Source organism: Nicotiana tabacum, chromosome 7 (genome assembly GCF_000715075.1).
Source record: "Nicotiana tabacum cultivar K326 chromosome 7, ASM71507v2, whole genome shotgun sequence".
NCBI classification, from domain to species: domain Eukaryota; kingdom Viridiplantae; phylum Streptophyta; class Magnoliopsida; order Solanales; family Solanaceae; genus Nicotiana; species Nicotiana tabacum.
This window is the reverse complement of record NC_134086.1, coordinates 1602604-1617787: the sequence shown is the minus strand read 5'-3', so window position 1 is coordinate 1617787 and position 15184 is coordinate 1602604.

Here is a 15184-nt window from a genome sequence, read left to right as displayed (position 1 = left end):
ATAGAGGTACTTAGTTCACATCACGGTTCTGGAGAGCCATTCAACATGAGTTAGGTACTCGGGTAGAGTTGAGTACAACATTTCACCCTCAGACGAACGAACAGTCCGAGCAGCACATTTAAACACTATTGCTGCTTTATTTCTGTTTAAATTGTTTACTTCCGCAAATTTTGGTTTTTATTCCGCAAATTAGGCTTATCTAGTCATAGAGACTAGGTGTCATCATGATGGTTACGGAGGGTGAACCGGGGTCGTGACAGGTTTTCAGTATAGGGGTGAGTCAAATTAGATGAGGCCACCCTTGCCACGATGTACTCAATATTGTAAACAACATACCAGGCAGTGCTGTATGGGGTTAGGTATTTGTTATATTTGCGGTTATCCGGGCCACGTTATGAGGGATTGTCTGATGAGAGGTGATGCAAGCATAGCTCAGTCATCGGATCTGTAGCTGGTTCGTCATCATCAGTACGACCCCCTGGGCAAGGTTCCCAAGCACCAATGAGTCATGGTAGAGGTAGAGGCGGAGCATCTAGCTCGAGCAGCCCTTAGAACCGCATTTATGTGTTGGTAGGACAACAGGACCAGGAGTCATCGCCTGATGTTGTTACATGTATATTATCAGTCTCCTCATATGATATATATGTTCTTATTGACCCAGGTTCCACCTTATCATATGTTAATCCGCTAGTTGCTGGTAAGTTTGTAATAAAACCTGAATTGGTTAAACCTTTTGAGGTATCTACACCTGTTGGGGACTCGGTGATAGCTGAGCAAATATATAAGGGTTGTATAATAGTAGTTCATGGTCGACCTACTGTAGCAGACTTAATCGAGTTAGATATGGTAGAATTTGATGTTATAATGGGTATGGATTGGTTGGCTTCTTGTCATGCCAACGTTGATTGTAGATCAATGATAGTCCGATTTCAATTTCCAGGGGAGCCTGTTTTGGAGTGGAAAGGTAACACGGCATCACTGAGAGGTAGATTTATTTTCTATGTCAAGGCAAGGAAGATGATCAGAAAGGGCTATATTTATCAGTTAGTTCGGGTTCAGGATGTGGAAGTAGGGTCACCAACCATTCAATCCATCCCTGTGGTGAATGAGTTTCCCGATGTTTTCCCCAATGAGCTTCTGAGTCTCCTACCAGAATGAGAAATTGAGTTTTCTATTAACCTACTACCAGATACTCACCCAATATCTATTCCTCCCTATAAAATGGCCCCCGCGGAGCTGAAAGAGTTAAAGGAACAACTAAAGGACTTTCTTGAAAAAGGTTTTATCAGACCTAGTACGTCACCGTGGGGAGCACATGTTTTGTTTGTAAGAAAGAAAGATGGTTCCTTACGAATGTGTATTAATTATAGACAGTTGGATAAGGTGATGATCAAGAATAAGTACCCACTCCCGAGGATTGACGACTTATTTGATTAGTTGCAAGGTGCCAAGTATTTTTCAAAGATAGACTTGAGGTCCGGGTACCATTAGGTAAGGGTTAAGGATGAATATATTCCAAAGACAATATTCAGGACTAGATATAGGCACTTTGAATTTGGGGTTATGTCATACGGTCTGACTAATGCCCCAGCAGTATTCATAGATTTGATGAACCGTGTGTTTAGGCCTTTCTTAGATCTGTTCGTAATTGTATTTATTGACGATATATTGGTTTGTTCTCGTTCAGAGGATGAGCATGCTGGTCAACTGCGTACTATGCTTAGAGTTCTACAAGAAGGGAAATTGTATGCAAAATTTTTTAAATGTGAATTCTGGTTGAACTCTATAACTTTCCTTGGGCATATCATTTTGGGTGAAAACATCCGGGTGGATACACAAAAGATTGAGGCAGTAAAGACTTGGCCTATGCCTATAACACCGACGGAGGTTCGTAGCTTTCTTGGTTTGGCAGGTTATTACAGGAGATTTGTGGAAGGATTTTCTTCCCTTTCAGCACCTTTAACAAAGTTGACTCAGAAAGGAGCGAAGTTTCAATGGACTGATGCTTGTGAACGGAGTTTCCAGGCATTAAAGAACATATTAACTTCAGCACCGGTTCTAATGCTCCCAGAAGGGATCGATGGTTATATTATCTATTGCAACACTTTATTGGATTGGGTTGTGTGCTGATGCATCATGGTAAGGTTGTGGCTTATGCTTCTAGACAACTAAGAAAGCACAAGAACAACTACCCGACCCACAATTTAGAGTTAGCTACGGTGATTCATGCACTAAAGATATGGATGCACAACTTGTATGTCATTCATGTTGATATCTATACGGACCATAGGAGCCTCTAGTACATCTTCAAGCAAAAGGAATTGAATCTTCGTCAAAGGAGATGGTTGGAGCTACTTAAAGACTGACGTTGATATTTTATACCACCCGGGAAAGATAAACGTAGTAGACGACGCCCTCAGCTGTATCTATGGGTAGCCTATCGTATTTACATCCACAAAAGAGGAGAATAGCCCATAAGGTTCATCAGCTAGCTATTCTTGGAGTTTAGATACTGGACTCAAGTGATATTGGAATTACTCTTCAGGATACGACAACATCCTTTTTAGTAACTGAAGTAAAGGAATGCCAGTACGAGGATCCTGTGCTAATTCACTATATGGATACCACTCTTCAGAAGGAGAAGACACTGTTTGAAATTACAAAAGATGGGGTCCTCAGAAATCAATGGCGATTATGTGTGCCTAATGTTGCAGGGCTGCGTCGGCAGGTTATGGGAGAAACTCACTATTCTCGTTATTCTATCCATCCAGGAGAGATAAAGATGTATCATGATATCAGGGAAGTATATTAGTATGACGGAATGAAAAAATATATAGCATAATTTGTTGCTCAATGTCCTAACTGTCAGCAAGTTAAAATTGAGCATCAAAAACCCGGTGGATTATTGCAGACTATGGAGATTCCGACTTGGAAATGGGAAGTAATCAATATGGACTTCATCGTAGGCTTACCTCGTACTCAGCGTAAGTTCGATTCGATATGGGTGATTTTTGATAGGATTACAAAGTCAACCCATTTTCTGCTCGTTAGAACTACATATTCCTCAGAGGATTATGCGAGGCTTTATATCAAGGAGATAGTACGACTGCATGGTGTCCCTGTATCTATTATCTCAGATAGAGGAGCTCAATTTACAGATAACTTCTAGAGGTCCTTCCAAAAGGGATTGGGGACTCAAGTAAGTCTTAGTACGACATTTCATCCCCATACAGACGGACAGGCTAAGCGTACTATTCAAACACTGGAGGATATGTTACGAGCTTGTGTAATAGACTTCAAAGGTAGCTGGGATGATCATCTGGTGCTTATTGAGTTCACATATAACAATTGTTACCATTCTAGTATTCGGATGGCTCCATATGAAGCTCTTTACGGACGGAAATGTAGATCGCCTATAGGGTGGTTTGATGTTGGAGAATCTGGATTACATGGGCCAGACCTGGTTCGGCAAGCTCTAGAAAAAGTAAAGCTTATTCAGGATCAACTATTGATAGATCAGAGTCGTCAGAAGTCACATTTTGATGTACGGCGTCGAGATTTAGAGTTCAAGGTTGATGACTGGGTATTCTTAAGAGTGTCACCTATGAAGGATGTGATGAGGTTTGGCAAGAAAGGCAAACTTAGCCCACGGTATATTGGGCCTTATAGGATCATTCAGAGAGTGGGATAAGTAGCTTATGAGTTAGAATTGTCCTCGGAGTTGGAGTCTGTCCATCCGGTTTTTCACGTATCTATGTTACGGAAGTGCATTGGCGATCCTACCCGAGTGGTGCCCACTGTCACACCTCCTTTTTACGCACCCGCGAGGGTGCGAGGGAGTTTTTCCAATTAAAGGACAATCGAGACGGGATTGGTTTAATTATTTCAGAGTCGCCACTTGGGAGATTTAGGGTGTCCCAAGTCACCAATTTTAATCCCGAATCTAGGAAAAGAATGACTCTATATTACAGTCTGCGTACCAGAAATCCGGATAAGGAATTTTGTTAACCCGGGAGAAGGTGTTAGGCATTCCCGAGTTCCGTGGTTCTAGCACGGTCGCTCAACTGTTATATTCGGCTTATTTATCTGATTTTAAATACAATTATGAACCATGTGCAAATTTTATCTTTTAACCGCTTTTGTCATTATTATTATTTTTACGAGAATTGCAACGTCGTGAAAACATATCTCGAACCACGTTACATCAATGTACCCGTGGTTATCGATATATCTCGACTCGGTTGAGATTTGGATTTGGGTCACATAAATGTGCACCCGAATTAAGGAAAATAAATTGTTAAAGGCGCGCCTAAAGCAACTAGCGTCTTGTTATTTTGGGGAAAGTCGTAAAAATTCGTTAAACGGCATATCCCGAATTCTAAATACTTTAATATATACATACATCTAGAGGGCCCCGCAGCTTTGTACATTTTGTTTGTCGAGGCTCGTCTCGTTCTATTTTTAAAAGGAATTTGCGACGTCATGGATATGCATCTCGAACCATGTCACAATCAATGTACCCGTGATTAGAAACACATTTCGAATCCGTCGATATTTGGATTTGGGTCACATAAATGCACACCCGAATTTAAGAAGGTAAAATTATTAAATACGCGCTTAAAGAGGCTATCACGTTATTATTCCGGGAGGGTCGTGAGATTTGCTAAACGACCCACCTTAGGGACTGAATGCTTCAACATATATATATTTAACAAGGGCCCCGCAATTTGTACGTTTTTCTTTATTTTTTGTCGAGGCTCATCTCGTCCTTATTTTAAAAGGATATCCTATAGCAACTATATTTCTTGTTGCGTTTGTCTCTACTAATTGAAAACAGTAGATAGCCCTAGTTAATTACATGCTTGCAAGTTATCTATACAGAATTCCGAGTGCTTGCACAAAATCAGAAGCACTGCCATGTACACAGTCGGCCGAGCAAAAATTAAGGGCCCAAATCCAGCCCATGCGTGATGGACCAGACCTGAGCCATTGTTTGTTCGATGCAGGCCTGCTTGGTCTGTTTCGACCCGGGCTCGACCTTCGTGAGGTTGAGATTGCAGTCTCTGTGTTCTTTGTCTTAAAACATGGTTTACCAGTTATATGAAGCAGTTTATCAGAAAGGAAAGAACTTAACTAGTAGAGTACGATTTTCATGCTTGGCCTACATTAAAGGACATACTACAAAGTAAAACTAAGTCTAAGATACAACCTATTTCATTGGGAATATTTTCACCTATCAGCATACATATATAAACTATCATTCAGCTAATCTATATTGATATACACTGGGCATACAGGCTACTTCTATTGTCAACACAGGAATGAAAATTATTATACAGTACATGATATCTAATGTAACAATCTATGTATGAAAGTCAACTTCAGGTCTTTTCTTTTTGTATTCATGCTCAATTTTCCAATTACATTTGATAGTGTATTGGTTGTGTACCTGGTATAGAGAACAAAAGAAGAAAGGAATGATCAGCTGGGCAGTATGCAACAAACACAGCAACAACAGATACACAGCAACAACACAACAACAAACCAACAACCACAAGTGTTTTCCACAGTCCACAGACAACCAGCAACAGTTTTCAGAACAAAGAAAACCAACAGATGGTCGAGCACCAAACAAGTAATCCCAGAAAAGAGTAGTGAAACAACAGAAATAACAGAGTATTCGATGCAGCAACACCAGCAGTTCAACAATCACAAGCAGCTCAATCAGGGCAAACAACAGAACTTGGCCAAGACAGCTTGACCAATATGAATTCGTCTGTAGTTTTCAGACAGTGTTTGGTTACAGTGTTTCTGGAAATTTCCTTATATTTTTTTTAGTTTCCTTTAACTCACAAGACCTCTCTCAAGACTAAGTTTTTTTTCCAGAAGAACCTCCTCTTTTAGGCTCCAAAAAGAATCCCCCTTCCTCTAACGGAAGGTCCCCCTTCTTATAGCCTAATCCCAGCACTTTACAGCCTGCTGGACAACTCAGAATTCCCCCTCCCTATTGTTTTTCCACTCACTTATTTTAAATAACAAAACTCCCATGAAATCCCTGACAGCCCCTCTCTCTTTTTGTTGTTAAAGTGTCCTAATCCCTTATTTATTTAGCCAAGGTATGGGCAGCAGGAATATAATCTGACAGCATGTGCTGTCAGACTATTTTAATCCAAAACAACTGACCATACGTATGCTGCCCACCATCTGAACTAAGTGAACATGGCATCCATTTAAGCTCAAAGTCTGAACTGCCATTATAACCTACCCCTAGATGTTCTTTTAATTCAAATTTGAACAAAACCAATAGGCAATACAATTCAGTTTCTAATGGGATTCAAATATGATCACAGTAGAAATAAACAACACGGATCAAGTTGTTACCATTAATGACTGAAACTAATTAAAGACATACATCGACTCGACTATATTAATCGTAACACATAACAATCAATTGTTCATATAAACAACACGTACAGAGTCCCGAATGACTTCAGACAACTTTGTTCAATCACTGGGAACCTATATGAATTAACTCATTTGACGACTAATTTAATTGGCGATCATGTATACCACAGAATACATTCAGAGCATACACAGAAAACAATCGACCAAATAAAAGGTCTTTGACAGAGATGAAAGAAATTAAGAAAACTATCAAACAATAACAAACAATCACAACAAAGCATGCTAACAACTTAATTAGCAGTTGAATAAAACAAAAAGGAAAAGAAAAACTTACCGAAAAATGTTTAAACCAAACTGACCCAAATCTGACTCAACTTTGACCATTTGAGGCCGAACAAATTTTAACCAGGGTGTTCTCACATGAGAACACCTTGGTTAAGGTCTATTAGACCTCAAACCCCTGTCAAGACCGGCCGGATTCCAAGGCTACTCGTGTTCTAGGTTTTGAATCTTCAGATCTGGTTTTTTAGAAGTTGTGGGTAGACTCGGACCAAACCAAGCTTGGTTTGGTCACAAGGGAGGTCAGGGGATTGTCTGGTACGAAGATGGTGAGGTTTGGTATAAATCGAGTTTTGTCTCGAATCTTCAAATCCAGATTCGAGACGATGGGAGGTGATTGGAGGTACGTGATTAGTGGATTCTTGCTCAGGGTGGTTAGATGTTTCAGGGGTGTGAAGGGGGTGGTCACCGGTGTTCATGCCGCCGGGTTCTGGTGAAAAGGATATCAGGGCAGCTGCTAGGGTTTGGGGGTTCAAGGCTTGGGGAAGGAGATGAGTGAAGGGGGGGGGGTTCGGATAGGGGGCGTGGGGTGAAGGGTCAAGTTTATATACGTAAAGAGTAATTAGATCCTGGCCATTGGTTGCATCGAGATTGATGGCCAGGATCTTTTACTTGGAACGGATTGACACCGTTTGGCCTCGGTTGGGGGTTGGTTCAGACTGGTTCTTGGGTCGGGTTTGGAAACGGGTTACTGACAGGGAGCCTGGGCCGTTGGATTGGATTGGTTGGAACGGCTGAGATGAGCCATCCTTGAAACGACGTAGTCTTGGTATTGGACGATGTCGTTTCGATGACCTGCGGATGGGTCTTGGGTTGGCTGACTTGGGCTGGTTTTGGGCCTTTAAAATTTTGAAATATCATAGGCCCAATCCGATTTCTTGCACTTTTTTTTTAATTTTGTTTTCTAATTTTTGAAATACAACTAAATTAAAAATGAATTTGAGATACCCATTAATCAATATTTAACACAATTATTCATACACATATATATAAAAACTTTTAAATGGTTAAATTACAACCTAGAAATGCATACATATTTTTTGTATTTTGTTTGATAATGATTAAATGCAAAATGGACAGACCCACAAATGACTAACAACACATGTCACGGAAAACTCGAAAAATTGTACAGCGAAGTCATTTGTCACTATTTTTATTTTCTTTTGGAGCGATTGTCCGTGAAGCAAAAATCACGTGCTTACAGCTGCCCCTCTTTGCACGAAGACACGAAGGGTTTTCGCGCAAAGATGAAGCGGGCGATTTTTGCTCGTCCGAGTACTCTGTGTGAAGCATTTTTTTTAAAAACGATTTGACCGAACCTTTGCTTCAGAGGTTTCCTACATATCCTGGGCTGAACAGGAATCAGGTCAATGTAGTTCGGGAAATTTTGGTAGCTAGGACTACCGTGTGATTGTAGTGCTCGCTGCTGTTGTGCGCTGTTGCATGCTGCTGTAGGATGCTACCGCTCACTGATCTCCTTGTTACATTGTTCTGAAAGGAAAAACAAGAAGCTAAGCTAGAGTATGAGATCTCATCTATCTTCAACTTGTTCTTGTTGCCTCGCTTTCTTGTCGGCTAACGCTTTCCTCCGATGCCTTTATTTTGTGAACTTGGGGATGATACTGGTCCTTCGCCTTTTCTGAATGCCAGTTTTCACCACTTCGTTTGATCTGCTGGGAACATGGCCCTCTTCTTTAATCCTTTCAATGGTTTCTTCAGTGGTATGGCTTTCTTCATCAAAATTGTTATGTTGGGCATGCTATAACGTTCCCAAACTGCTTCTTTTGAGACGCGTTCCTTTTTCCTTTTGAATTGCGCGCTTGCCTTTGCAAACTTCTGCTTCTTGGTGCTGGGGATTTTATTGTTTCCTGCTTGGGGGTCTCTGTTGTAACCTTCCGCCTTCAGGTGGGGTTACTGATTCCAAAATCTAAAGCTGAAAAGTATTCCCGCATTTTACTGGTGGGCGACCTAGAACTTAAATGTATTCCCGCATTATACTGGTGGGCGACCTAGAACTTAAATGTATTCCCGCATTATACTGGTGGGCGACCTAGAATTTAAAAGTATTCCCGCATTATACTGGTGGGCGACCTAGAACTTAAATGTATTCCCGCATTATACTGGTGGGCGACCTAGAGCTTAAATGTATTCCCGCATTATACTGGTGGGCGACCTAGAACTTAAAAGCATTCCCGCATTATACTGGTGGGCGACCTAGAACTTAAAAGTATTCCCGCATTATACTGGTGGGCGACCTAGAACTTAAAGTATTCCCGCATTATACTGGTGGGCGACCTAGAACTTAAATGTATTCCCGCATTATACTGGTGGGCGACCTAGAACTTAAAAGTATTCCCGCATTTTACTGGTGGGCGACCTAGAACTTAAATGTATTCCCGCATTTTACTGGTGGGCGACCTAGAACTTAAATGTATTCCCGCATTTTACTGGTGGGCGACCTAGAACTTAAAAGTATTCCCGCATTTTACTGGTGGGCGACCTAGAACTTAAATGTATTCCCGCATTATACTGGTGGGCGACCTAGAACTTAAAAGTATTCCCGCATTATACTGGTGGGCGACCTAGAACTTAAAAGTATTCCCGCATTATACTGGTGGGCGACCTAAAACTTAAAAGTATTCCCGCATTATACTGGTGGGCGACCTAGAACTTAAAAGTATTCCCGTATTATACTGGTGGGCGACCTAGAACTTAAATGTATTCCCGCATTATACTGGTGGGCGACCTAGAACTTAAAAGTATTCCCTCATTTTACTGGTGGGAGACCTAGAACTTAGAAGTATTCCCGCATTTTACTCGTGGGCGACCTAGAACTTAAATGTATTCCCGCATTATACTGGTGGGCGACCTAGAACTTAAAAGTATTCCCGCATTTTACTGGTGGACGACCTAGAACTTAAATGTATTCCCGCATTATACTGGTGGGCGACCTAGAACTTAAAAGCATTCCCGCATTATACTGGTGGGCGACCTAGAACTTAAATGTATTCCCGCATTATACTGGTGGGCGACCTAGAACTTAAATGTATTCCCGCATTATACTGGTGGGTGAACTAGAACTTGAATGTATTCCCGCATTATACTGGTGGGCGACCTAGAACTTAAAAGTATTCCCGCATTATACTGGTGGGCGACCTAGAACTTAAAAGTATTCCCGCATTATACTGGTGGGCGACCTAGAACTTAAATGTATTCCCGCATTATACTGGTGGGCGACCTAGAACTTAAATGTATTCCCGCATTATACTGGTGGGTGACCTAGAACTTAAAAGTATTCCCGCATTATACTAGTGGGCGACCTAGAACTTAAAAGTATTCCCGCATTATACTGGTGGGCGACCTAGAACTTAAAAGTATTCCCGCATTATACTGGTGGGCGACCTAGAACTTAAATGTATTCCCGCATTATACTGGTGGGCGACCTAGAACTTAAAAGTATTCCCGCATTTTACTGGTGGGCGACCTAGAACTTAGAAGTATTCCCGCATTTTACTGGTGGGCGACCTAGAACTTAAAAGCATTCCCGCATTATACTAGTGGGCGACCTAGAACTTAAAAGTATTCCCGCATTATACTGGTGGGCGACCTAGAACTTAAAAGTATTCCCGCATTATACTGGTGGGCGACCTAGAACTTAAAAGTATTCCCGCATTATACTGGTGGGCGACCTAGAACTTAAAAGTATTCCCACATTATACTGGTGGGCGACCTAGAACTTAAAAGTATTCCCGCATTATACTGGTGGGCGACCTAGAACTTAAAAGTATTCCCGCATTATACTGGTGGGCGACCTAGAACTTAAAAGTATTCCCGCATTATACTGGTGGGCGACCTAGAACTTAAATGTATTCCCGCATTATACTGGTGGGCGACCTAGAACTTAAAAGTATTCCCGCATTTTACTGGTGGGCGACGTAGAACTTAGAAGTATTCCCGCATTTTACTCGTGGGCGACCTAGAACTTAAATGTATTCCCGCATTATACTGGTGGGCGACCTAGAACTTAAAAGTATTCCCGCATTTTACTGGTGGGCGACCTAGAACTTAAATGTATTCCCGCATTATACTGGTGGGCGACCTAGAACTTAAAAGCATTCCCGCATTATACTGGTGGGCGACCTAGAACTTAAAAGTATTCCCGCATTATACTGGTGGGCGACCTAGAACTTAAATGTATTCCCGCATTATACTGGTGGGCGACCTAGAACTTAAATGTATTCCCGCATTATACTGGTGGGCGACCTAGAACTTAAATGTATTCCCGCATTATACTGGTGGGCGACCTAGAACTTAAATGTATTCCCGCATTATACTGGTGGGCGACCTAGAACTTAAAAGTATTCCCGCATTTTACTGGTGGGCGACCTAGAACTTAAAAGTATTCCCGCATTATACTGGTGGGCGACCTAGAACTTAAAAGTATTCCCGCATTATACTGGTGGGCGACCTAGAACTTAAATGTATTCCCGCATTATACTGGTGGGCGACCTAGAACTTAAAAGTATTCCTGCATTATACTGGTGGGCGACCTAGAACTTAAAAGTATTCCCGCATTATACTGGTGGGCGACCTAGAACTTAAAAGTATTCCCGCATTATACTGGTGGGCGACCTAGAACTTAAAAGTATTCCCGCATTATACTGGTGGGCGACCTAGAACTTAAATGTATTCCCGCATTATACTGGTAGGCGACCTAGAACTTAAAAGTATTCCCGCATTATACTGGTGGGCGACCTAGAACTTAGAAGTATTCCCGCATTTTACTGGTGGGCGACCTAGAACTTAAAAGTATTCCCGCATTATACTGGTGGGCGACCTAGAACTTAAAAGTATTCCCGCATTTTACTGGTGGGCGACCTAGAACTTAAATGTATTCCCGCATTATACTGGTGGGCGACCTAGAACTTAAAAGTATTCCCGCATTATACTGGTGGGCGACCTAGAACTTAAAAGTATTCCCGCATTATACTGGTGGGCGACCTAGAACTTAAATGTATTCCCGCATTATACTGGTGGGCGACCTAGAACTTAAATGTATTCCCGCATTATACTGGTGGGCGACCTAGAACTTAAAAGTATTCCCGCATTATACTGGTGGGCGACCTAGAACTTAAATGTATTCCCGCATTATACTGGTGGGTGACCTAGAACTTAAAAGTATTCCCGCATTATACTGGTGGGCGACCTAGAACTTAAATGTATTCCCGCATTATACTGGTGGGCGACCTAAAACTTAAATGTATTCCCGCATTATACTGGTGGGCGACCTAGAACTTAAATGTATTCCCGCATTATACTGGTGGGCGACCTAGAACTTAAAAGTATTCCCGCATTATACTGGTGGGCAACCTAGAACTTAAATGTATTCCCGCATTATACTGGTGGGCGACCTAGAACTTAAATGTATTCCCGCATTATACTGGTGGGCGACCTAGAACTTAAAAGCATTCCCGCATTATACTAGTGGGCGACCTAGAACTTAAAAGTATTCCCGCATTATACTGGTGGGCGACCTAGAACTTAAAAGTATTCCCGTATTATACTGGTGGGCGACCTAGAACTTAAAAGTATTCCCGTATTATACTGGTGGGCGACCTAGAACTTAAATGTATTCCCGCATTATACTGGTGGGTGACCTAGAACTTAAAAGTATTCCCGCATTTTAGTGGTGGGCGACCTAGAACTTAAAAGTATTCCCGCATTATACTGGTGGGCGACCTAGAACTTAAAAGTATTCCCGCATTTTACTGGTGGGCGACCTATAACTTAAAAGTATTCCCGCATTATACTGGTGGGCGACCTAGAACTTAAAAGTATTCCCGCATTATACTGGTGGGCGACCTAGAACTTAAAAGTATTCCCGCATTATACTGGTGGGCGACCTAGAACTTAAAAGTATTCCCGCATTATACTGGTGGGCGACCTAGAACTTAAAAGTATTCCCGCATTATACTGGTGGGCGACCTAGAACTTAAATGTATTCCCGCATTATACTGGTGGGCGACCTAGAACTTAAAAGTATTCCCGCATTTTACTGGTGGGCGACCTAGAACTTAAAAGTATTCCCGCATTTTACTGGTGGGCGACCTAGAACTTAAATGTATTCCCGCATTATACTGGTGGGCGACCTAGAACTTAAAAGTATTCCCGCATTTTACTGGTGGGCGACCTAGAACTTAAATGTATTCCCGCATTATACTGGTGGGCGACCTAGAACTTAAAAGCATTCCCGCATTATACTGGTGGGCGACCTAGAACTTAAAAGTATTCCCGCATTATACTGGTGGGCGACCTAGAACTTAAATGTATTCCCGCATTATACTGGTGGGCGACCTAGAACTTAAATGTATTCCCGCATTATACTGGTGGGCGACCTAGAACTTAAATGTATTCCCGCATTATACTGGTGGGCGACCTAGAACTTAAATGTATTCCCGCATTATACTGGTGGGCGACCTAGAACTTAAAAGTATTCCCGCATTTTACTGGTGGGCGACCTAGAACTTAAAAGTATTCCCGCATTATACTGGTGGGCGACCTAGAACTTAAAAGTATTCCCGCATTATACTGGTGGGCGACCTAGAACTTAAATGTATTCCCGCATTATACTGGTGGGCGACCTAGAACTTAAAAGTATTCCCGCATTTTACTGGTGGGCGACCTAGAACTTAGAAGTATTCCCGCATTTTACTGGTGGGCGACCTAGAACTTAAAAGTATTCCCGCATTATACTGGTGGGCGACCTAGAACTTAAAAGTATTCCCGCATTATACTGGTGGGCGACCTAGAACTTAAATGTATTCCCGCATTATACTGGTGGGCGACCTAGAACTTAAAAGTATTCCCGTATTTTACTGGTGGGCGACCTAGAACTTAGAAGTATTCCCGCATTTTACTGGTGGTCGGCCTAGAACTTAAAAGTATTCCCGCATTATACTGGCGGGCGACCTATAACTTAAAAGTATTCCCGTATTTTACTCGTGGGCGACCTAGAACTTAAATGTATTCCCGCATTATACTGGTGGGCGACCTAGAACTTAAAAGTATTCCCGCATTTTACTGGTGGGCGACCTAGAACTTAAATGTATTCCTGCATTATACTGGTGGGCGACCTAGAACTTAAAAGTATTCCCGCATTATACTGGTGGGCGACCTAGAACTTAAATGTATTGAAATTGTTTCCCCGTTCTTCCGTGAAATTTTTTGATAATCGGCACAAAATTTTCTACCCCGATTTTTTGTGATTTCCCTGACGTTGCGTTTTGCTGCCATTATCAATCCTTTGTTTTCCTGCAGCAGACAAAAGGATTTAGTTAGTTTCAATCGTGGTGGTAGAAGGCGCCTTTCTGGCGGATGATTTTTCTCTCTTCCCCTTTTCTTGCTCTACGCCTCCATAATTGGTCGGTGGACAAAACTGCTTGCTGGGGGTTTCTAGCCTGCTGGGGCTGGTTTTCAATTTATCCCCTTTCCTGCTTTCTCTTTAAGCACATGCTGTGGGAGTCTGTTTTTACTCCCGAAACCACTCCCTTTAGGAGCTTACTTCCTCCAAAACTGCCAGACATGATCATTGCATTGCCTGGGGCCGGCTTTTAAGACTATTTGTGTTATCCTGCATTGGATGAATTCCCCTTCGGTCTCTGGTAGTAAGCTTTGAAAAATCCTTTTCTAGACAACTTTTTAGGAAGAGAAATAAAAGATAGAAAAAGGAGAAAATCTTTTTGAACCAATATTTGGTGGGAGAAGAAACTCAGAAGAACTTATCTGGAGGACATGACTGGTCCCCGTGATCATGACGTGCACCATAGATTCCCGACCCAGTCTATTTGTATCAATCGATTTGCCCGATGGTCTGACTTGCTGGGGATGATAAATGACTGTCCATTTCGTTGCGAATGTGGTCGCTTTTTTGTTGATCTGTCTCGTCGCCTCATAGTGCCCTTCGAGGGGTTTTCACCAATGAGACTCTCTCTTTTCTCTCATCTCCCGGCGCCTTATGGTGCCTGTGAAGGTTTTCACCAATAAGACTCTCTCATTTCATATCTCTCATCTTACGTCGCCTTTCGGTGTCTGTGAAGGTTTTCACCGATAAGACTCTCTCATTTTATATCCCTCATCTTACGTCGCCTTTCGGTGCCTGTGAAGGTTTTCACCGATAAGACTCTCTCATTTTATTTCTTCATCGAGGAATCGGGGTGTTGTTGATACGACCCTCTCTCCTGGAGATTCCTTTGACAATCAATTCATTCCCAGTCTTACGATCCTCTTTTTTGCTGGGGATCGGTGTATTATTCTCGCCCTTATTTGCCTATCTTGGCATCTCTTGGATATTGATCGGGAGGTCTTTTGGACGTCGATGTTGGTTTTGGTGCGGGGTTAAAGAAAGGCTATAAAAAAATAAAATAATTTGATGGGTGATCTG